Source organism: Equus caballus, chromosome 23 (genome assembly GCF_041296265.1).
Source record: "Equus caballus isolate H_3958 breed thoroughbred chromosome 23, TB-T2T, whole genome shotgun sequence".
Lineage (NCBI taxonomy): Eukaryota > Metazoa > Chordata > Mammalia > Perissodactyla > Equidae > Equus > Equus caballus.
The window spans coordinates 42,021,405-42,046,171 of record NC_091706.1 but is presented as its reverse complement, the minus strand read 5'-3'; the positions used below and the strand labels follow the sequence as shown (position 1 = coordinate 42,046,171).

The 24,767-nt window shown below is 37.8% G+C and overlaps 1 long non-coding RNA gene across 1 annotated transcript; it reads right to left on the bottom strand.

The window, feature by feature from the left end:
• Positions 1-391: 391 nt before the first annotated feature.
• LOC111772369 (uncharacterized) lies at positions 392-3,748 on the bottom strand. The gene is made up of 4 exons (XR_002806201.2): positions 3,408-3,748; positions 1,454-1,555; positions 735-827; positions 392-618 (listed from the first exon to the last, which is right to left on the bottom strand). It is a non-coding gene; the product is annotated as an uncharacterized lncRNA (long non-coding RNA).
• Positions 3,749-24,767: the final 21,019 nt, after the last annotated feature.

Below are 24,767 nucleotides of genomic sequence, written 5' to 3'. Positions count from 1 at the left end.
GCAAGCTTTTTTTGTAAAGTGTCGAGTAGTAAATATTTGAGGGTTTGTGGGACATGTAGTCTCTTTCACAAATACTCAACTCTGCATTTGTAGCTGGAAATGAACCACAGATAATACATATATGCATAGACGTAGATCTGTTCCAACAAAGCTTTATTTACAAAGACAGGCTGGACTTAGCCCATGGGCCATAGTTTTGCCAACGTCTGCTCTAATTCAATGAACTGCGTTCTTTCTTTATTTCTACACCAAATCTTTCTTCTATCCATCCATGTATCCATATTGCAGTCTACAAGTTCACAGGTACAGGAAATATAATTGTTCTTTACTTTTACTAGTTTCTGTTTCAGGCCTGCATTCTAGTGGGTGGTAAAAACTCAATCTCAGCCAATTTACATTCATGTCAGTTTATTCGTGATCAGTTCAGGATTATCTCATTGATTTTAGGGATTTCTCAATCAACGCAGGATGTTTTCTGCCTTTCCCAGGTTGTGTCTGTATTTTGGAAGGCTCCTTCAGGCCATGTGTCAGGAGAGGGAATAACCAGTCCCTGCCTTCATCTTTCCACTGGCTTCAGCCTTGCTTTTGGTTTCCACTTGTTGATCTGCAAGGCACTCCCTGTTTTAATACAGGTTATATCATTATTTAGGTATGGTCAGGACAATGGATCAGGAGATAACTGCCATTTTAAAAATAGTTATACCCACAGATCCCAAGAGGATGAGACACACCACCTGTCATCAGAGGGCCACATGAGGAAGCATCAGGGTTGCTAGGATGCAGAGGGAGGGTGGGGGAACCACGGGCAAGAGACTTCATTGTGGTTTCTGCAGGAAGAAATAGGTGAGGCTGGTTAAGCAGGCTTAGAATTGGCTAGTTTGAATAATTTCAGTGGGCTCTGGGACATAGGAACTCTCCCTGGTTGCCTGGCACCTGGCCCTGGGATGGTTAAGCCACGGGGTTAGTGGCTGGAAGTGTGAGAGCCCAATAAAAGAGGTGGTTGAGGGTGTGGATTCTGGAATGGTTGGTTTGCATTTGAAAACCTGTCTAGCAGGATTGGTGAGTTGTTTACTATCTCTAGGAATCTGCTAACCCTGGGAGAGGCAGTCCCTCCAGGGTCAGCAAGACGCCTGATGTCAAAGCATCAGAAGACAGAAATAAAAGCCATGGTTAACATACTGCCCTCTTCAGACAGCAAGGCCTTAGAGACCACTGCGGTGTGGGCTAAATTTACACTGCTCTCAGGCACATAGTGAAAGTTCGGAGGACCCTCACACCACACAGGGGACACAGGAACTTCATCAGTTTACTTTGCACGCAACGAGAGTCTTTCTAGTCATCTCAGCTCCTTTGTGTGGCACAGAGGAGACAGCCAAGGTGGGCTGCGTCTTCAAAAAGTCCTGTTAGGAAGCAAGATACAGATTGACCCTACCATCAGACCTTCCAGACTTACCTGGGATTCTAAAGTCTCAGCCTGAGAGAGGAGCAGGGACTGAGGACCCTTTCGCACGTGTCTAAAATCTTGCTTTCCTCTGGTTTAACTCTCTCCTCCAGCCTGGAGAAATTTAACCTTGGTGAGAGGTGGGGGCGAGACAGGATGGGAAAAACTAGCTCTTGCCAACTTTGTGTTCTTTTCCATCTATTGCTTAGTGCATAAACTTTATGCCCTATGTCCCTCGGGGCTGTGGATTTTGAAAAACAAAACCAAAGCTTTTGAAACTCATACCCCTTTTTCTCTCACACCGCTTTCTGCCACAATATTTAAAAGTTTAATTTGACACTCAAAAGCTGAGCTTTGACTCTTCTTTTCTTTTGGCATTTTCTTTTGTAAGATCTCAGAGCAAGTGCCCTGGGAAGGAGAAACACTTTGGTTCATATATCAAAACACTACCTTGTGACTCCAGTTCTATCCACTGGGTGCCTGTCTTTTTTCCCCTTGTTTAACGTCCACCCCAATGGAGCTGTGCTCCCCCTGCAGAGTAATTTTCCCAGATACACAGACATGAAACAGGAGTTTCTGCCCTTGAGGAAATTATGGGAATTACAGATGCTGAAACTTTCATCCAGTATAATTTTTCCTTTCTTTTCTTTTCTTTTTTGTCTCATTAACGTGGATACCAGAACATCTGAATGAAGAGGGAAAAGTTTAATATGTCAATTCTCTACCTTAAACACATGGAGGGACTTTCAAGTAAAAATTTGAGGATAGGTGAGAGATTAAAAGTAGTCAAGCTTAATGCCTTTGTGTGTGGCCAAATATGGTTTAATTATAGACTCTCATCCCTACACACAAAAAGGACTGATTCCATTTCCATGCGTTTTTCCCTCCTTCCTTCACTGTTCAATAAATATTTATTGAGCACTCACGATGGGCCAAAAACTAATCTAGTCGCTGAGAATACATTAGTGAACAAAAGAGGCAAAACTGGCCACCTTCATGGAATGTACATTCTAATGACAGAAAGTAAATGTTTCATTGCTAACATTTACATGGTGCTTCTTACTTGCTAGGCATTGACCTAATCCCCACAGTAGCCTGATGAGATAGTTGTTTTTATTACCATGCCCAATTTATAGACAATGTTTGGTACTTTGCCCAAGATTTCAGAGCTAGTAAGAGACAGAACCAGAATTTGAACCTGGGCAGACGAGCTCCAGAGTTCATCCATGCTCTCAATCGCTCTGGTCGACCGCCACTAGCTTGTAAGTAAATTATTGACGATGTTAGAATGTAATGATTTCTATGGGAAAAATTAAGTACAAAAAAGGGAGTAGAGTATGCTAGGAGAGATTAGAATCTTAGGGTAGTTAGGGAAAATGTAACTAAGATGTGTCATTTGAGTAAAAACTTGAACGAGGTGAGGGAGCGAGAGTTAAGTATCTGTGGTAAAGGTGTTCTCGCAGAGAGAACAGCAATTGCAAAGTCCCTGTGGCAGGACCATGCCTGGCATCCAAGGTGCAATTTTGCACGCTGCTTTCTCAGAATAGATCATGTCTGTTTATCACAAAATGCCATCTTTGAGTTCTGTTATTATTTTGGCAAAATACAAAGCTTTCGAAATGATCTATCGTGTCTTCCTTACAATAATTTCAAAGCAACATTAACTTTCCCATCCACAATTAAAAAAGAAAAGAAAGACATGGATGAGACTAAGAAGAGTTAAAAAGAGAGAGTAAGAAATGAAAAAGAAGGATTATTATTATTCCTCGACATTGCTGAGGATGTGTTATGAGGGATTGATAAAATTTTAGGCAAACAAAAAAAAGAACAAGCTCCAATTTTAATATATGTTTCTTCTGCGATGAGAACGATCATCCTTGTTAATTAAAAAAGAAAAATCTAAATGGCATGAATACTCTCTTGGTATTACAGGCATCGGGCTAATGGTAAACTGGGAGGATCTTACCTGTCCCAGAAGGAGAAAGAATTTGCAGAGCCACTCCTGGCCAGAGCTAAGTTGGAGTTTGTTGCTGCATTTACTTTGCCCTGGACTCTTCCAGACATTTCATCAACCAGTTGATATTGTTCCTGAGTTACAGGAATTAGAGACTAGACAGCTTGCAACAGAGGCTGCCCAGCCAGCGCCTGGCAGAAGTGATGTGAGGCTCACAGAGGCCTGGCTGGTTTGCTCCGCTCTGTAACAGATGGCTTGTTTCTAAGGACAAAGTTCTTCATTTTCTTTCAAGTTTTCTTTGGGTTGTAAAAAGAATAGGGGTCCTGGCAGCTCAGGATTCGCCCTCCTCAGTCCTAGAAGACATTCATCAAGGTCTAATGAGAAGAGATCTTGGGCTCAGACTCAGGAGAATGGGACGTGGATCTCAGCCTTTTCACTAATGAGTGGTGCAATTTATAAAAATGGGCTTTTTATCCTCTCCAAACCTCAGTATCCTTATTTAAAAATAAAGACAAAGATGATCTCTCCTATAGTTTTCATAGGATGTTGTGAGAAAAAGTGAAGCAGTAGGTTGAAGTGCACTAAAAATTAAAGTCTTTAGCAATAAAAGGGCTTTCTATTATCCTGTCTTATTTTTCCTAGCTTTTTATTCTTTAATAATTCTTAAGATTTTTCCCGTGTCTGTTTATTCTGTTGTCTAACTTCTTAATCTTTCCTAGTCTCCTCTATTTCCTTTCCCTATATTAACCACTTAAGCTATTTTCCTTCAAAACTGATTTATTTTTAAATTCATTTCTTTGTAATCAATTCGCTTACATAAACATTCCTTGGTACTTAGTGCTGATTTTCTCCCTCTAATGTGTCCTTCTGTCTGCACTTAATTTGTGTATATTCTTAGGTGACATTGGCCAGCATTCACTTCAATATAATACAAGGACTCCAGCAGTCAACGAGATTTCATCCAAGTCTCTGACTGTACTGGTTTGGATGCACTGCTCCCATCTGCCTGGACCAAAGAGATGAAATGCAAGCGGCTGGCTCTCCAGAACAGAAGGAACGCTGATGCGTTTGGGTAGAAGCATGGAATCCATGCTGAGTAAGGTTAAAAAAATGAAGGGAGCCTAAAAAAAGAAGCAGTGATTGAGAAGACAGAAGAAAATGATGCTGTTCTGAATTAGGTAGAAAGTCACCCACAAACTCTTTGAGGAGACTGAAGAATCCTTATTTTTCCTAATTTTTCCCCTATTTTACCCATTTTATAGGCAATTTTTAATGACTTTTCTTAGAAATATAACCTAGCCTCAAAACACTAACATAAAGATTGGGTAAAGAGAAAAATTTCTCCTCTGATACGTTATCTGATATCATTGGATGCTAAGCTGAGGTTAATTCCTCTTTCTCCTCATCTATTCTCCACTATGTCCTCCTGTCTTTATTTTGTCTACTCTATTTCCCCCAATCCGATACTCTTTTTTCCATTCCATATACCCAGGTAAGTCCTCAGTATGTTGATAAATAAATCGCCCAGCCCTCACTGAATCCTGTATGGACTCTCACTTCTCTCACTAACTTAACAGCAAATGCCAGTGAAATGGTTGGGGAATTCCTGCTACCTCTACTTCTGATCTTAGTGCAGTGGTTTCAAGCTATGTACCTTAGAGTCCTTGGGGCTCCTTAGAGTCTGGAAAAAAGAAAATGCAAACAAATGTTCCAGTGAGAAATTATGATGACCATGTCTGGCTGCAGACTGGGATCTCTGAAGTAGATACTGAGACGGAGCATAGTGTGTGAGGTGTTTGTTAGGGATCAACTCCTGTGAAAGTTAGGAGAGAGAGATGCCAAACTGTCATGCAGATCCAAAAGACCTGAGCCAACCTAAATATGGATGGGGGAGGTCTGGAGCAAATACTGCTTGCCAGAGATGTCCCTATGCATTTTGGGCCAAATTAGCTGGATCTTTATTACCTCCCCACTCCCCAACACACACACACACACACTCAGTCACCAGGTGTGGGCTATGGCCTCAGTTAGGGAGGCTCGTTGCTGCTGAGGTCCACCCTGCAGGAGCTGACAGCTGGAGACTGTCAGTTGACCACACTCCCCACAGCTGGGCAACTAGGCTGTGCTGGAAGGGAAATTTGTGTGGCACGTCTCTTCATCTACCACTTGACTTGTCAGAATTATAATTGTGTGTATGGATTAAAAAAGTGCATGCGTGCTAAGTTAGCCTTGAGGAGTTTAGTTCCACAGGCATGTCATCGAGTAATCTTAAGTCTACTATGAAAGTAACTATGCAACATCTCTGCAGTTCTTTATTTCAGAGCTCATGATTCCTCCTTTGTCATAGCTTAGCTGTCCCTTCCTTAGAGCAGGTTATAAACAAGTCCTAAAACTCAAACTCTGTACTTTTGCCAGTTGCTCACAGCAACTAGTTGATCTGTCACAACTGCAGTTTCAGAAAATGGTGGTATTATCTTGGGTAACAAAATTATCAGCCAAGTAACTTCCATGCTCAGTGCCATTGTCCTCATATATCAGACGCTAACAAAGGAGCATGGGTCATATGCCAGCCTGAAATAGGCTTCAATGAGCATCTGCTGTTAGCTGTATTAGCAAGAAATGAAAGGAAACTGTAAAAATTAATCAAAGGGACTTTGTGCTTACTGAAACATTTATGAGAAAGCAGTCATAAACCATCGTAATATGGTGTCTGCCTCTCTCTCTCTTCCCGATCCTCTATCCTCTCTCCATGCTATTGTGTCTTCCTTCTCTTGTTCAGACACTTCTGAGTTTTACAAGTGTATTCCCCTTTGGAGAGTAAAACAGGGCAGGGAGAATTGGCTGGAATTGATTATATGAACTACACAGAAGGTCCCTATTCTGAAGCAGTAACATCTGTGAAAATCTGAATCTATTCCCAGTGGTCCGTGAGTTGTGTGGTTTCCTGGGAAGGCCTGACTGAAGCTTCAGTGTTGTCTGAGGGTTCTTTCCTCCTGGGGTTTCACATGTGTACAGACATACTTCATTATAGCTTGAGCAGAAGTGTTACCAATAGTGATTAAAACCTAACTTAAATGGTTTGCCGGAGCATTGGAGCAAAAAGAAGTCAGCAAGAGTTTCTTTTTTCCTTCCTTTTTCAGACATGGGTAAATTACCTTAGAGTTGGGCTTTCAAGAATCACAATGAGGGGGTTCAAATGGCATCTATTAATGAGTGTTTGTTTTGCAGTAGGCTGCCAAAATTGGACAGAAGATGAGAACAGTACTATTTGATCTCTTCCGGTACACAAACTTGGTGAGGGAGGTCATTTAAGGTAATGTTCACTACTCTAGGTAGAATTTTAGGGGACAGCTTTGATTCGCCCTACGTTCAATAGCTGAACTCACTACTATGGCCCATTACTTACAGGCGTAGTCTATGCAGCTGCATCTCTGCTATAAAGGTTCAAATTTATGGAGTGTGTGTGTGTGTGTGTGCGCGCGCACACATGCGTGTGCTTTGGGGCATGGAGGAGAGAAGTATCACACTTCACTTGGCATAGCAACCACCAAGTGTCACTCAGAGTAAATACTGTACTAAATGGCCAATTTTCTCCCCAGGCATGAATGCACAGTTAAGCTCATAGAATGCTGTTTAAATGTTAGTGTTTACTGAACACTTATTGTGTACAAGCGTCAGTTCTGAAAGCTCTATAAGTGCACATACATTATTTAATTAAATCCTTACCACAACTCTATTATTAGGTGCTATGGTTATCTCCATTTTACAGAGGAGGGAATTGATACTTAGGAAGTTTAAGCAACTTGCCTAGGATCATTCAACAAGTACGTGGCAGACACAGGACTGAAATCAGCTATTTGCGGCTCCAGGACTGATGATCATCCAGCTAGTAAATGGCAGAGTTGGGATTCGAACATTTGCCTCCGAAACTCATGCTTTTAACCAGCTTTTACAGCCTTGGTATTTAGAAAACAACCTAGGAAATATTACATCTGAAGATGATATCTGGAAGCTGAACCCAAGACTATATACACACATTTACTTACAAAATAAAACAAAATAAACAAAAAATAGATTAAAGTTCTCTGCCTAATTCAGGATTGCTCAAAAAGCAAGGAAATGCCTTATTCCATAGGTTTTCTCTCCTTTGCCCTGCCTTAGCTAAGCAGGACCCAGGCTTCAGGTTCTCGGACCTTTCCCGAAGATGCAGCTGTGTGTTTTGTTTCCATGTTAACTGAGACACCAGCAATGTTCTCCCAGCTCCTTCATAATCTCAGCTCTGGTCTACTAAATACTCTAAAGTCAGCAGAGAGAAGGAGAGAAGAGAGGGAGGCCTTCGCCTCCCAATCTTTTCCAGGGCCTGCTGTTTTCTTTCTTTCCTCAAGAGGAACAACAATAAAAACAAAACAAACAAATCCAACTACTGCTCCTGAAAATCCCCAGGAAGTTCCTTTTCCAGAGTTCTCACTCACTGATTTGGCTAACATTCCTGCCAGTAACAGACCCAATGAATCCTCCAGAATGGCTGTGAGTTGCACAGGGAAAAGACTGGCGGGAAATCTTCACCTCTCTTCTGCAACAGCAAACAGCAGAAGTGAAAGAGGGAAAGGATTTTACGAAATGTCCACTCCCTAGAATTAAAAACAAGAGTCTTTCTTGCCAAACCTGTTCCATGCTGGTCATCATGAAATGGCATATGTTGCCATTTTATAGCAATCTGATAATCAACAGCTGATTATAATTCTGAAGATCCCATATTTTGCTCTATGTTTGTGTACGTGTGTGCAGTGGGAGAAGGAGTGAGAGACTGTTGGACAGCCACAGATAAGAACAAAATAGTTGTTGTTATTGTTTTTTTTCCTCCAGCTGCCCCTTCCCTTCAGAAGAACAATGTGCGGTGATCTTTGGCTACCAGGCTTTGCATCATCCACATTACGCTGCAGCAGCAACAGATTGATGTGTATTTTCCTTGCCCCCGGAGAGCTACCCTCTAATCCTTCATTTGCTGCTCCAGCACAATTGCACAGAAGCAATAGCAGAGATAGTTAGAGTACATGCAATTGATTCCAATCTATCCATCACTTAAATCACAGTCTAGGACATCATGAGGTCAAAGAAACCCCCAAAACTTTAGAATCAAGAAATGCTTTGTCCATTCCAGGTCAAAAAAAATATCATCATACAAGGTGGCTTGATTCTTTGACTTTTACTATAGTTTCCTACTCTTCAGTAGAGAAAGGTTAATGTCTGTTTGGGAACACCCCGTAATGAAGGAATAGTGGAGGTGATGGTAAGCATTTTTAAACTGCATTTGTGGAAGAGTAGCTGCTACCTACCACAATCTTTGGATTCTATCATTAATTCTTCTGATTGGGCATTATGGAAATGGGGCTTAGTCTAATTAACTTTAATGGGTTTGGGGGAATTTAATTTTAGTTCACGTGTGCTCAAATATATAATTAAGGATGAGTGGGTAAGTAGAAAAAATATTTAGTAACTCAAATAATTTTGATGCAAACTAATGAGCATCTATTGTATGAGGGACTGGTCCTATTCCTTTAGGAGGTCAAAGATGACAGACGCAGATCTCACCCTCAAGCTGCTTATACTCTATGGGAGGAGAGTAAAAGTTTACACAAATGACTATAATAAATACAAGGGGATCTAAAGTGGCTTCTAGAATTCACTGACTCATCTATAATTCTGTATTTGAGACCGTAAGCTCTAAGTTTAAATTTTCCAAACCCCTAACTCCACATCCAGGGTTGCTGGAATCAAAAGACTCAATGCTAGAAATTCAAAGGCCATCACACCTTGGAATTATAGGAACAGGAAGGAGACAGGAAGGACACTTCAGTTAGAGACAGCATACCAGAGTCAAAGAGATTGTTAAAACGCTCCATATGAGGCATTATGAGGGTGCACCTGGTACTTAGGTTTGTGGCTTCTTCAATAACTTTCTGTGGTTAAATAAATATAACCTAAAAGGAGCAATGAAAAACAAAGGGAAAAGCTATCTCTAAAAGAGAATAATGCACTGTAAAAATTCTTAGGCATCTTTCCCTCATACTTTTAAGGAACAAGTCTTCACAGTTACAATTTGAGTTTAACTTTTTGAATGTGAAAAGAAATTCCATATGTGTATACACTTTTTGCAGCCTGTGTGATTTAGTAAAAAACAGGCAAATCCATTGCTTTCATACTTATATTAGAAATGCCAGATGCATAACCACAATTTAGGTTTGATTTTTTTCAACTCAAACAATAGTGTTCCTTTAAGCAAAATTGGCTTGACTTTGAGAGTGAATGCAAAAACTTAATGTTTTGAAATCTTGCAGAATAATTTGTTGGCAGCTCAAGAGCTTGTTTTGCCAAGTTTTCCTCCAAAATAATTTTCTTACTCAGAGTTGATACAGGGAATGGCAATTCTGTTTTGAATATATGGCAGTTACACAACTGAGCCAACCTAGCATGCTGGAAGAGAAAAGGCATCTTACACTCAGGAAGGAAGCCTAGCTATTCCAGTGATGGGGATTCAGAGACCCAAAGAAATAGGTTCAAACTTGCACTATTAATTAGTGGCCGAGGTAAGACCAGTAATACATTTATATTGATGAGCTTTCAGAAATCCTGCCCTAAAAAGAGAAAATTAGAGAAAACTCTGGGAGGATGGTAGCTTGAGGCATCCCATGTTCTTCCATTCAGGGCTCTAACTCCAACTCAGTCTTTTCTTGGGGGCCAATAGGCAGAGAGTGAGCTGAGACCTGTGACCTTACTTTCTTCCCTTTGCGTCAGTACTCTAGGGCTCAGTACAAAAGCCTTGAGCAAGAGTCTGAAAACAGCCCTTCCTGAGGAGAAAGTCACTCAGCTGTCTGAACTTCAGGGTCTCTCTGGCCCTAAGGATCTGAGGAGTAGATGAACAGTTGGGTTTACTCCTCTCTACCTCTGAGACTCAGAGAACACAAAATGACCACAGAGCAAAGGTGTTCTACCTTTGAGCACTGAGAGAGGAGGGGTAGACAGTCTGCTATAAGGAGCCATGGGGCAGAGATGGCTGCACCTTCCAACACCTTCAGGAGCACTCTCATGTAAGGTGTCTGAATGAGCAGTCATAGAAAATGACATCCTGTTAAAAGGGGATAAAGTCAGAGAGTAGAATAAACAGAAAAATCAGAGTAGACTACTAAAGAAATAGAGCTGCTTCTTTCAAAACTAGATTTAAAAGAAGTAGAGGAACATGTGAAAGATCCAAATATAACATTCAGCACCATTCCTGGCACTAAAACCACATGACTTTTTTAACTTAAAAAAATGAATCGATGAAATAAACGAGAGAGTTAGTGCTATAGATACCCAGGTTGGTGCCTTGGAAGATCAGGCAGAGGAATATGTTGAATCACAGAGGGAAAAAAAGAAAGCCTATGTAGAAATAGGAGGGAAAATATGCACATTTTGGAACATAGATTTGTGAGAAAAATAAAAGTCCCAGAATGAGACAAAGATACCAATGGAGGAGATAATAATTAAATAAATGATTGAAGAAAATTTCCCTGAGCCAGAGAAGACCTGGCTCAGCATATTAAACAGCTCATCAAGTTCCAGATCAGACAGCTGAGAGTACTTACACCTAGCCATGTCCTTATCACTTACTCTACTCCAACGATAAAGACAAATAAATATTTAAAGTGTCCAGATAGAAACAAGTAATTTACAAAGGAAAAAGAATTAGACTGGTAATGAGTTTGGGCAATTCTACAAGTGATGAGATGGTAGAATAACATCTACAGATGCTTTAGCATAAAGGACTGGATATGTGCAAAGATATTACTCCCCAACAGCCTATAAGAATGTTATTGGCACAGATTATTTCACCCACAGACCCCATCTGAGGAAACACTTACGAAAGGACTCAAACCGGAGAATAATAAATCTGAACCTCATGATAGTTGGAAGGAAAGAAGAGGTTAAGCTTATGAACAAATAATTTGGTAATAGATTTATAATTAAATATAATTGAATAATGATAGACTGGGAATTTATACATTAAGGGATAAACAAGAAGTCTTAAAATAAAAAAGGCATTACTGTGAGGAAAATTCTAATAACTGCATGAAACTAAAAGTATTAAATTATGTGAGAAGGAGTTTGAATGGTTGAAAGAAGAATAAAATAAAAGCATTCCAGAAGTTTCATATGGTGTGCAGATGAGGTTAGGGAGAAGTTAGCGAGCACGTGAAAATATTCTAAAGGTCTTTCCTTATTGGATGGAGGAAGGACTTATTGTCGCTAAGTAGAGGAACAAAGAACTTTAATAGGGAAGAATTATTATCTTATTTTCATATAATATTAAATACATATGCATATAATTATGAGCATGAGGAAAAGAAGGTAACCATTAATGAAAGATAAAATTATAGTAGAACCCCTTAGGTAATAAGGGGAAAGAAGCAACTAATAAAGTTAATCACAACTTAATCATACAAACACAAGGGAAAATAAAACAAATTAAAATAAATAATAAATAAATAAAATAAAAATAAATAATAAAGTATGAAGTATGGAATAAAATCAAGCATAACATGATGCAAAATCTAAAAGACTGGATTCTCCCAATAGAGACTAGAGAATATTATTCTGGGGTAAAATTCAAATCCGGGCTATCTACTATTTACCAGAAATACTGTTCTACTGTTTTACCAGAAACACAGCTAAAAATGCAGTGATCAAGTTTGAAAATGAAGGGATAGACAAAGAGTAGGCAAATATAAATCAGAACAAAGCAGGAGGGGAAATAGAATAAGACTAGCTTTAAAATTAAAGTCCCTAGACAGAAAAAAAAGAGATAGTACATAATATTAAAATATCTAATTTATGAAGCAGGAAAAACAATCACAACCCTGTAGTTACCAAAAAACACAAAAGTTAAAGAAATAAAGTAAAACTACTAGTGATTTAAGGAGAACTAAGTAAAAAATAAATGATGGTGACATATTTCAATTTATACTTTTCAGAACCAGGCAGATCTAGTAGACAAAATATTGACGAGGACATACAGAAATTTAATAATATATTCAACCAACTTTAATAGGCATGGTGAATCTTTTATTTGGGGAATAGAAAATATTTTTGCTACATTCAATAGAAAGTTATAAAAAACCATTTAGATACCCATACGGCTTCAATAAAAATTTTTGATCATAAAGGCCACACTGAAAATAATCCAACAAAATAAGAAAAAATGTTTAATGGTAAAATCTTATCCTCTTTGAAATAATGAATCACTTTCCTATGTATCCTTTGGCTTTTTATCTGGAAAGAATGAAATTGCAAAACACTTTATACTAAAACTTATGGGAAACAGAAAGAGTAATATTTATGGCAAAAGCTAAAACCTTAAATACCTTTTATATTAAAAAAGAAAGAATGAAATTAAGGGACATTAACATTCATCTTGAAAAACGAGCAACAACAAAACCTACCAAAACAGAGGAGGAAAACAGAATTAATTTAATGCAATCTGAAAGTAAAGGACTAGAAAACAAGACAAAACAAAAATAGTAGAAGAGATAAATACAAAAGCTAGTTCTTTGACAAGCTCAAAAGGGATAAACATCTTATATTCCAATGAAGGGAGGGAGGAGAGAAGAAGGGCAAAAATCTACATGGTTGTGAATGAGAAAGGAGACATAATCACATCTAGAAACAAATAAATTTAAAGAATATAAGAAAATATGACACGCAACTCCATGAACCAATTTAAAAACCTAGAGAAAATGAGTAATATAAATAACTCAGTTAAAGAAAAAAGTGTCAGATAACTCGAATAGACCAGGTAACATGAAAAAGATTGAGAGAGTATAAATAGGGGCTGGCCCAGGGGCGTAGTGGTTAAGTTCTCACACTCAGCTTTGGCAGCCCAGGGTCCAAGGGTTCGGATCCCAGGCACAGACCTAGCACTGTTCATCAAGTCATGCTGTGGTGGCATTCCACATAAAATAGAGAAAGATTGGCTCAGTGATAATCTTCCTCACCCACACACCAAAAAAGTGTGTAAATATTTTCTATCAAAATAGTAACCGGTAACATCATAGCTGATTTTCACCAAACTTTTAAAAGACAGACCCTTGCATTTCCTTCCTGTTTCTTGTTCCTTCCTTCCTTCACACCTTAGACAAACATTTTTCTACTCCTTAGCAAAAGTCAGTCACTGTTTTAGGCTCCAGGATGCAACATTAAATGAAACAATGTCCCTGTCCTTAAAGAGCTTACCTCCTACTTTACAGCTCTTAAAGTAAACAGGGTAGGCTGCTCAAGTCATTTTATGACATCACAATCTTAACACCAAAACCTATTACAAATAGTACAAAACAACACAGCCACAGACCAATCTCACTAACTAATCAAGACATAAAAATTATAACTGACATATAATCAAACAGAATGGACATGGTATCAAAAAATACACGGACTGAAAATGTTCCAGAATTTTAACCATAGCTCCGAATCAGGAAGTCTATCCGTATAATTCACTGTATCAAGAAACTGAAGAGAGAAACAGTATAAACATACAAATGATATCTCAAAAAGTATCTGATAAAATTTAACGATTCCTAAAATAAAGCTCAAACAAAATAGGAATAGAAGGAAAAGTACTGTCTACAAAAAGAGTTAAGATATTGGTTCCTTATTATTTAAACTGTTTTCCCAGAACACAGATCCTTTCCCCCAAATTTGAAGTAGTTCTATGGAATTAAAAAATTTAATCCTAGTTTTTCCATATTATAAGAATAATTATAGCCCTACCAATGACAAGGCAAACCCGGGATTCAGACACAGCTGACACCTAAGCACCCTCTGCAAAATGAAAGGCCAAAAGTCCAATGAGCTTCCCGCAGAATTTCCAGTCACTTGCGCTTGCGCAGGAAAAGTGCTTCATAAATATTTGTTTGAGGTGAGCAAGTCATTTAACCTCCATGAGGCCTAGTTTTCTCATAGAATAGGAAGACGTGCTCTGCCCATCTTGTTGAGTTACTAGAACAATCTAATCAATAATGTATGTGAAATTGTTTTGTGAACTGAAATGCCAAACAATTGTAGGTTCTTTCTGTTAATACAAAAGAGAATATGCTTATAGGTCAAACAAGTAATGAAGATAAATGCTAAGTGTTTTCAGAGAAGTCTGAATGAGAAAGTCATTTCTTGATGTAAACCCTCAAGAAAGACGGCTGGAAGGAGCTAACACTGGGCTATATATTCATCCTTACCTCCTGTGGCCACCACTGTCTGATGTCATAGTTGTTCATGTTATGATTGCTCTTGATTACACTGAGGCTTCCCTGAAATTCTACCCATTAAGTTGAAAATATTTACTGAACACTTTCTGTGTGCTAGACATTGTGTTAGACAAAGTGGTGTGGGTAGCCTCTTTCCTCAAAGAGCTTATAATATGTGGAAATCTTGCCCAAACTGGAAATGTTTATAGACTAACATCATTATTTTTATCATATCAACCATCTTTATTCTGTTTATTTAATAGTTTTCTTTAAACTAATTCAGTGCTTAAAATTATATCTCATGCTAGCTTTGACTTAAGAAATAATATTCCTGAAATCACTGATTTTATATGCTACTTTTACATTTTTCAAACACCCGTTAAAGATTATACACACACGCACACAGTTTTTTTCTGTGTACCAGAAAAATAATCTCCCAAACAACAAGTAGTACATGCACCTCACTTTTGGGCACAGAGAAGGAATATATACTAGTAAACAGTAAATTAAGATGCACACACTGTGCTCTAGGGTTAGTCTAATATTAGCTGAGAAAAGGCTTATGCCAGGACCAAATTTTGGTGGATGAGAGGAGAGGGCTGCATTCTCTTTCCTGCAAGCCCTTACTAGGAAAGTTACTTGTTGTTAAGGAATGAAGGAAGAGGCTGTCTCTGACCAGTACTTGAAACAAGAAGGTAAATTTGTCGCTTGCTAGGAAAGGCAGGACTGAGCTTGTAGGAGACGGCTTGAGAGAAGAAAGCGCTGATCAAATATAGCGTGATGGGAAACGTGGAGTTCAGGACTGGTGGGCTTTCAGAATAGCCTGGTTAGAGGTTTGCTGACCTTTAGCCTGGAAGCTTGTTCACTGGACTGAACTGTCGCTGATTGGCTTTTAGAAGCTGGGGCCATCACTGATTGGCTGACTCTCAGAAGCTGGGGCCATCACTGATTGGCTGACTCTCAGAAACAGAGTTATGATGACAAGTGTAACTGCTCATTTGGAGGGGGTTTAACACCAGTGCTGGTGTAGTAAAAAAAAAAATTAATATGTTTCTAGGAGCACAGAAAAGTTTTATTCTTGCAACTAAAAACAGGAGATAAAATAAGTAACAGAATGATTCTGAAGTAGACAATGGATTGATTTAACTAAAAAAATTCAAAACTATACCAATTGAAGATTTTTTTTTAGTTAACTTTTTTTCTTTTTTTACAAACAGTAAAACTTGTTAAAGCAGCACTATCAATTTATTCAAAACTATTTGGGCTACCAATCAAAGCTTAGGAGGAAAAAAGCTATCATTAAATAAGCAAATCTCTTCTGCTGCTTGCTCCGGAACCTACCATGCAGAGACACCCATGTGAGAGTCAGCTTCCTTTGGAAAGTCTGCTCTTGTGACTTTATATCATGATGTCTTAATACTTAAGGGCTGTCTCAGTTTTAGCCACATATAGAAGGTGATTGCCTGTTTGGAGGTGCCCCTCTGAATTCCCAAACTGAATTTTGCATATGCCACATAGCCTTTATTTTAACTCTTATTATCTAAAATATTCCCTCTAAATTTAGAGAAATGCTGGCTACTCATTTTTTTCATGATGCAGTAACTAACAGACGGCTATATACATATATAGTGCACACATGGACACAGGAGTCCTAAGGTGCGCAGATGGCTTATTTGCTTATTCAAAGCACGTTTTCGTTAATACCTGAAATATGGAAGTTATACTGTCCTATCTCCTTACCCTTCTCCCTTTTTGAACTCCATAGATTGGATCCAAGCTACAGATTTATGCAATATTATTTCTTTCATATATATATAAATGCACACACATACACACGTATACACACGACACATGCACATATGTGCACTTCTACTAACTTGTGTGTGTGTTTGTATGTGTGTACATCTACTAACTGCAGTAAATATTGGGTAATTCTTTTCTGTAAAATATATTTGAGGGCCAGCCCCGGTGGCCTGCTGGTTAAGTTCAGCGCACTCTGCTTCAGTGGCCTGGGTTCAGTTCCCAGGTGTGGACTTACACCGCTCTCTTAGTAGCCATGCGGTACTGGTGGCCCACATACTAAAAAGGAGAGGACGATTGGCATGGACATCAGCTCAGGGTGAATCTTCTTCAGCAAAGATAATAATAATAATAATAGAATAAATAAGATACATTTGAAATTTGGTTTATAAATATTTACCAGAATTTAGTGTCATGGGACAAGTTTCAAAACTAATTACAGACACAAAAACAAGTATGTAAGCCTCTCATATCACTAATCCATATTGTGTAAAATGTAGTAAGATATTATACTGAAAAATTATCATCTGTGCCATCTGAGTTTTAATTAATCCTGACTGATCAAGTTTTAAAACATTAAGATATATTGGGACTGCTCAGTTGCAAATCCAATAACATCATCTTGGAATATAACACTGCTATGGTCTGTCCATGTAGACTCTGACTGTAGTTTTTCTCATTTTTGGAAAAATAATGTGACATAGTTAATTGTCTAAGTCTACATGTCATGCTATGTAATTCACCACCATTGCTAGAGAATCTGGCTTTTTCTATTATATTATTAATAAACAGATATTAATAATGATAACAGTAACAATAACTTACTTTCTTATCTATTCTTTCATTCATATTTATGAATTACAAAATAAAACTTGCTGAGTTCCTACTAGGTGTCAATATTCTGCAAGATGCTTCAGGAGATACAAAGATGAATAGTTTGCAAACTGGTGAAAGGCTTGTATTGTTACTCACAGAATTCTGATAATTTATAATGTGAACATGAGCTATGAATGTAGATACAGTAATCCTGACTCAACCACTTACAACCAGGGTGGTTTATGGAAAGTTGCCTAATTACTCAACTTCAATTTTTTCATCTGTAAAATGAAGACAGTAGTAATAAAACCCTCATAGAAACCTTGTGGGGAGTCACTGAAATTATGTGAGCAATATACCTCCCACAGTGCCCAGAACAGTGTAAAGGCTTACCTAGTTTTGGAAATTAACTTAAATTATTTTTTAATTTGAGTATATATGTATACATATAATATTAATATTCAAAGAGTAGGAATGATTATTTCCTGTTAAACAGAGAGGTATAGAAAAAGGAAAGGACTTATCCAGGGTTCCAGAGCAGGTCATTGGTAACTCACTATCAGAAGCATCCTCAAGAGAAGCCATGTGCAAAGATGGCCAGCATCAGTCATCCTGAGCTTTTCCTTAACTCAGAATAAAGCCTCTCAAGTGATATCCTCAGGGTAAGGATGACTCATGACCAGTCTGGTGAAGAGAAGGACGTATTTCATAGTTTTAATCCATGTGCTTGCTTCCAATCCACCAAAGGATGGAATCTGGCTTGTAAGCTTCTGACCATGAATTAGAATCAAACTCTGGGTACATGGAAGAGTGTGCTTTTACTTTTCTACCTCCAGCCCTACGTCTGGTCGTGCTGCCTCTGTCAGTGTTCACCTTCAGCACTGGCCAAAAGATAACAGCCCTTGCTCTAAAATGCCCTCCTGAGTGGGTCTGTGTATTATATTCTCTGAGACCCTCTTTAGCTTATCCTCTATGCTACAGATTCATTTGGAAAATTCCCAGAGGGGCAAGATTACATTTAAAACCAAAAACTTAAGGATTGAGAGTGGAAAAGAAATTAATCTCATTTAGTATTTCCAATGCACCACTTCTGCTAGTTTGTTCGGGTTGTCTCTTCTGAGAGGGAAGAGCGGCAAAGGCACATGGTGTGTCTTTTCCAGCTGACCTTCTGAAGTACTATATAGAAAGAATCTAAATCAACAAGGAAGAGAATATAACGATGGAGGTTTCATGCTCTGCATTCCCCACCAGGCTATGCCCACTTTGAGGATGTGTTCATCTTTGTGACCCACCTGGCATAGAGCCTGGCATAAAGAAAGGCTGCCAGGCAGAGCAGAAAGAATATTATATTTGGAGTCATCAAGATAGCAGTTCAAATCTGGTCCCCACTCCTTCTGAACTGTGCTATATCAAATAAATTACGAAAATTATTTGAGCCTCAGTTTCTTAATCTGTAAATGAGAAATACTATGTTCTTTACAGAATTGTCTTGAGGATTAGAAGTAGCAAATGCAAAGTGCTGTCACAGTGTAGAAATTTAATAAATAATGTGTTATTATTACAGCAGCTGCCTAATCAATGTTTGCCGAATAACAGAGCTCAGGAATTGTTATGATAATGCTTATTATGAGTCTCAGAACTCCATACCTATTTAAAAACATACATCATTTTTTTCTCTCTCCATTTGAAAATTACTTTTCCCCATGCAGAATTACAGAATGGGGGAGAGGAGGAGGTTTATTTATTTGAGGTACAAGTCGAATCCTTATTTATAAAAATTCTCTTAAAGGAATGAGCCAACATCCTCTCACTGTATGTATATAAACATGTATATACAACCCAAACTATACTATATATATTCACATATAAAAGTATAGTATATAATATAACCAAATGCTTACTAGATGGGAAGAGAAATGTAAAAAGACCTCCTCGCCATCCCTTTGCAAGAGCATGGCCATGTGCAGAGGACGGACAGCAGCAGGCTAGCCAAGCAGCCATATGGTCAGCTGGAAGAGGAAAAACCTCCAGGTAGGAGGGCAGAACTGTTCCAAGGACATAGTGAAGTGGAGTTTCCAAGCCCACGACAGAAAATGACCTGGGGTGCTTAGGGCAGGGAGTGATGAGGGCCAAGCCTCTATTGCAGCAGTCAGTAGACTGTGGGAAAGACTGATTTATTCATTTTTTGTTACTGTTGCTATTTTTAAGCAAAGTGATTGCTATTGTTATTATTATCATTATTTTTAAACAAGATCTTATTCTGCAGTCGGCCGGGGAAATGTTTGTAAAGTTAATGAAATATTAGAAGCCACACCAGCTGGGGTCTAAAATGAGGCCGTTATCATCTATAATGCAACGTTTGCTAGTTCTGGCTCTCATCTGCTAGTGCAAATCTAAGAGACAGACATCATGATGCAAGTGTTATAATGCAAGTGTCTCTTTGGAATCACACATACCTGGATTGGTTCAAGTATTTCCTAACAGGATAACCTTGGACACACACATCTTGCTTTATATATTATACATAGATATGTATATTTGAGTGGTGGTGAGGATTAAACGCAGTATTAGGTACTTGGTAAACTATAGCTATATATTATTTTTATTCAAAATGGCACTCTCCCACAGACACCGTCCCCGCGCCCCCTACGTGGACAGCAAAAGGTTATTATTTGGATTAGCTTGACTCCTATCCTTGAGTTGACTTCCTCTCAGAGGGCTCCTAGTTCTGTCCTATAAATAAACCATATAGGGTTTCCCACTACCCTACCAGTCTTTTCCATATTTCTTTCCTCATGACTCATCTCTCACCAGAATATTCCCCAAGAATTAAATACAAGTCAAGGATGGACGGGCAAAAAAGTCCTTGTTATTGACCCACGTATGCAAACAGACTCTTCTCTTTAATTTTCACCAAAACAAACAGCTCCCACCCACTAAACATCATTAGTAGTGAACTTACCAATGGCATGAGGTTTTACGTCAAGAACTGTAAATGTTTAAAATTAAATATTACAAATCCATATTTAAAAAGTCTTTTAGTCATTTTAGCCAAGTTAGCCTTCAGCCTCCCTCTCTGTTTCTGTCCTTGCCCTCTTTTTCTCCTCCTCATTCCAGTCCTCTCTGATCTGCTTTCCACCTATGTGCCATCAAATTCCCTTCCCCTTCTGCTAAGTTTCTAAGATTTTGTAATTACAGTTTCTACCATTGTTCTCTCAATCCCAGCAATGGAAACTACTGCCTGGAGTTGCTGTCTCCATGATATCTTGTTTACTTGGTTAACAAGTTTATACCTTGTTAATGATTCTTTATATTAAATTCTCCATGTACCTATAACTGGTATAAATTCTGTCTCCTAACTGGGCCATGTAGATAGAGGAGCCAACCCTTGGTGAGCACCTATATGTGCCAACTATTGTGCCAGTCCTTTCCGTTTCTTATCTTGTGTGTAAGAGTATCAGATATGTTTAGCAGCAAAGAATCAGTCTTTTTCTTGTTCTTATCCACAGAAGGCCTCAAAGTCAAGAAGGATAGTTGTCACCCTGATCCACCCATTTCCAAGGAGAACTATGCATGCAGTGGACTCTTCCTCAATCAGGTGGAGAATAATGTCACCAGCTACTGCATCCTGGACCAGTGCTGTACGATAGAATTTTCAGCTATGGTAGAAATGTTCTATATCTGTGCTATCCAATATGGTAGCCCCTGATCACATATGGCTACTGAGCACTTGAAATGTAACTAGTGGGACTGAGGAACTGGTTTTTAATTTTAATTAATTTTAATTAAAACGCCCATATGTGGCTGGTGATATTGTGTTGGACAGCAGAGTGAGACTTTTCAGGGCAGCAACAAACTAGGGTTTGGTAGAGGAAGCACTTCTTGGTCCTCTGGATGTACAATTTCACAACCAACACAAACACCAGTTGGCATTGTTAAATTGTGTGCCTAGGTGACTTGTCAACAAGCTTTCATGTATGAAAGACTGTCAAAAACAGATCATTCAAGCTGGGGCTCACCTCCACAGGTGCCAGGGAGCATCTTGCCTTGGGGAAGAAAGCAAATCTATACTCCATGATTACTATGTGATTATATTTTACAGACAGGCATCAATGCCTGGTGATTTTGATGCACTTGGCTTTTATCTTGAGAGATTTATTTAAAGCAGCATACGCATGGCTTAGAGCCTTAGGGAATGATAACATATAAAAATAGGAAAGCATAAAAGGAAGCAAAAGAAAACCTGTTTCATTTGTAAAAAGGCTTGCTCTCCTTTCAATTCCTCCAAATTCTACACCTGCACCTTTTCTTTTCACAAATCCCTTCTCTAACTCAACTCTTATAGACTGTCTTTCATTATTCACCCACGAGAGAAAGCCCTCACCCACCCTCCATCCCCCAAACCCCAACCTTTAGTAGAAGAAGCCACAAAGAAGGGCAAGAGAAAAGCAATGTTGGGTGGGAGGTGGGCAGCTGAGAAGAGGGAAGTAGAATGTAATTGTATTTGTATTTGTTATGCTTTATTTCTCTAAAAAAAACTGGAAGCAAATATAAATAAATTTTAACTTATTGCTAGATGATGAACAATGTTTATTCTTATTCTTCTTACTTTCCGTAATTCAATTTAAAAGAAAAAAAAAATCTAAATGAAAAGAAAAGCAATGGTGAGAAACCATTAACTCCAAACAGTACCCTGCTCTACTTTTTCTTGTTGGTATTTTTAACTATTATCATTCTGGAACAGATGGATCTTTATAGTGTCCATGTTGTTAAGTTAACGTTGTCCAGTAGCTCTTTATGTTTGACTTTTTTCAATCTCATTTGGTATTTATTTGGAAATGTCCCAGAACAACACTGTTTCCATTAAATGCCACAGTATGAGAGGAGACACTTGGAATATATTGCAAAATTGCCCTTAGTGTAACCTTCAGCAATACATGTATATATTTTCTTATGTAAGTTTGCACAGTACTTTATAGGCTGGTAAAAGTAAGATCCTTCACTCCAGTGCTCGCCAATTAAATCTAAGAGAGTGAATAGGTTAAAAGTTCAGAACTAAGAGAACAAAAAAACTAGAACTCAGTGACAAAGCTACACTCTAACCAGAGTATTTAAAGGCACTTGCTTTTTCAGGTTGGTTTCAGCTTCAAGAATTTTCCCTCTGGGCCCCTGAGTTCATTTATATTTATCAGATTGTGTATGCCCATTTTGGTTGGGGAACGGTGGTCTTTGATATCTAGATATCAAATAGAGCATGTCTACTCTTTTCTGAGTGGCTTTGTCTCTATGGCTGTAGCCTTCTGGATGTTGGACTAGTTCCAAAGGTGAGAAGAGGAAAGGCTCTTTTCCAAGAACATCTCAAAGTCTTGGCTGAAATACGTTACTTGTGGTAATAACTTGTTATGCCTGTCTCCTCTTTTGCTGCATTTGCTACATCACCTGTGCTATAAAGGCCACACTGGAAGTGCTAGAAGTGTGTTTCAAATAGAAGAATAATTTTAATCTTCTTTCAAAGTTCTCATACAGAAATGTACAAAAGCTATCGTGGACGTTGATGGATAATGATACTGTTATTTGATATAAAAATCTATGAAGTAAATAGCAGGCATGGTAGATCCTGAAGCGGAATCGAAGAAAGCTATAAGACCAGACATCATTCCTACACAGGTTCTCTACAGGAGCAGCAAGGGAATATTCCATTTTATATGAAATACTCCCATATTCTTGCTCATCCTGATAGAGTTTTTCATTGGACATTTTTCTATACTATGTCTCTAAATAGATAGTATGCTAATCTTTTAGCAAGTTATATATTTTGGGGGATCCTTGTATAGATTTTATTAATGACATGCAGATTTGAGTTTTTTAAATGTTAATATAATACACGCAATTACGTACAGGTAATATTATAACCATGGACCCTCTAGGATCAGTTCAACTGACCCCATCTTATTAACAGAGTAATTAAGAGTTGTTTCTTCATTTATGAAATGATTTAGCCACGGTAAGATTTTTCCAGAGTTTCCAGGGAATACTAGCTACTTGAAATGGACTTAAAAGCAATGTTTTCAATCGTCAAATATATTTGGGAAATATTATACAAAACTATTCTTTGGTGATTCATATTAAATATTGACATATTAAAATCTCTTTAATTTGACCCCATAATTCCTTTTTAAAAACGTATTATCTGGTAACAGCCCATAGTATTCATGGTAAAACAGCAAACTGACTCAGTGTGATACATGGCATTGAAACTTTCTGACATAGCAGAGTTAAGTTCTAGCAAATGATCAGGAAATAAAGAAAATTCACAAATAAATAATCCTAGAACTGAAAAAGAAGAAATAGCTATAGTTACAACACAGATGATCAAAAGAGAATACTATAAACAATTTTATTCCAACAAACTTGAAAGCCCAGATGAATTTTCTAAGATTACTTTCTAAAAATATTATCAAAAATCACTCAAGAAAAAATTCTACAAATCAATTACCATTATTAAGATTGAAATCAGTAATCAAAAATCTTACTCCAAACTATTGCTGGACCAATTGGTTACACATTCTTCTCTCAAAATTTTCTTCTAAAAGTTTTTAGTAATGCCTTACTAAATCTTCCTTCAACAGAAAATCTCAATCCCATAAAATTGTATTAGATCTAGAAAATTAGGGAAAGCTATCTGACTTGTTTTAGGGGACCGGCACACCTTTGATAATAAAACCAGACAATTACAATATAACAAAAATAAACAAATTTTAAAACAATATTAAACAAACAAACAAAAAAACTAGAGACCAATCTAAATTACTAAAAAAATTAATTAAAATATTAGCAAATAGAATTTAGCAGTGTATTAAATACTACATTTCCAGCTATAGATTTTTCCTAATTAAGAAAATATAATACAACTTCAAGAAGTATATTAATAGAGATTAAAAGAAAAATTTCACGTAATTATCATAGTAAATAAATAAATGGCATTCAATACAATTCAACATCCATTCTCGATTAAAAAAACTCCAAGAAAACTAAAAACAGAAGAGAATTTCTTTAATCTGATTAATATTATTTACTCAAAATTTACATCAAATACTATACTTAATGTTGAAACTCAAGATGCAGTCCCATCATAAGGATGTTCACTATTGATGATTTTATTTGATACTTTTTGGGAGGTCCTGGGTAATTCAGTAAGACAAAGTATAGAAATAGGAGGTATAAGAATTGGAAAGAAAGAAGCAAGAGATCTTTGTATTCACTTGGCCCTAAACTAATATGGAAGAACACAGGATCAAAAACTAACAAAAAAAGCTAAGATAATTTTGGGAAACAAGGTTGGAGAGACGTTTTGTGCCAGATATGAAGGCTTATTATAAAGCTCTAGTAATGAAGACAGTATGGTTTTGGAGCATGAATAGACAATGGACCAGTAGAACAGAGTAGAGTTTCTAAAGGGAAATTTAATATATGACAGAGATGG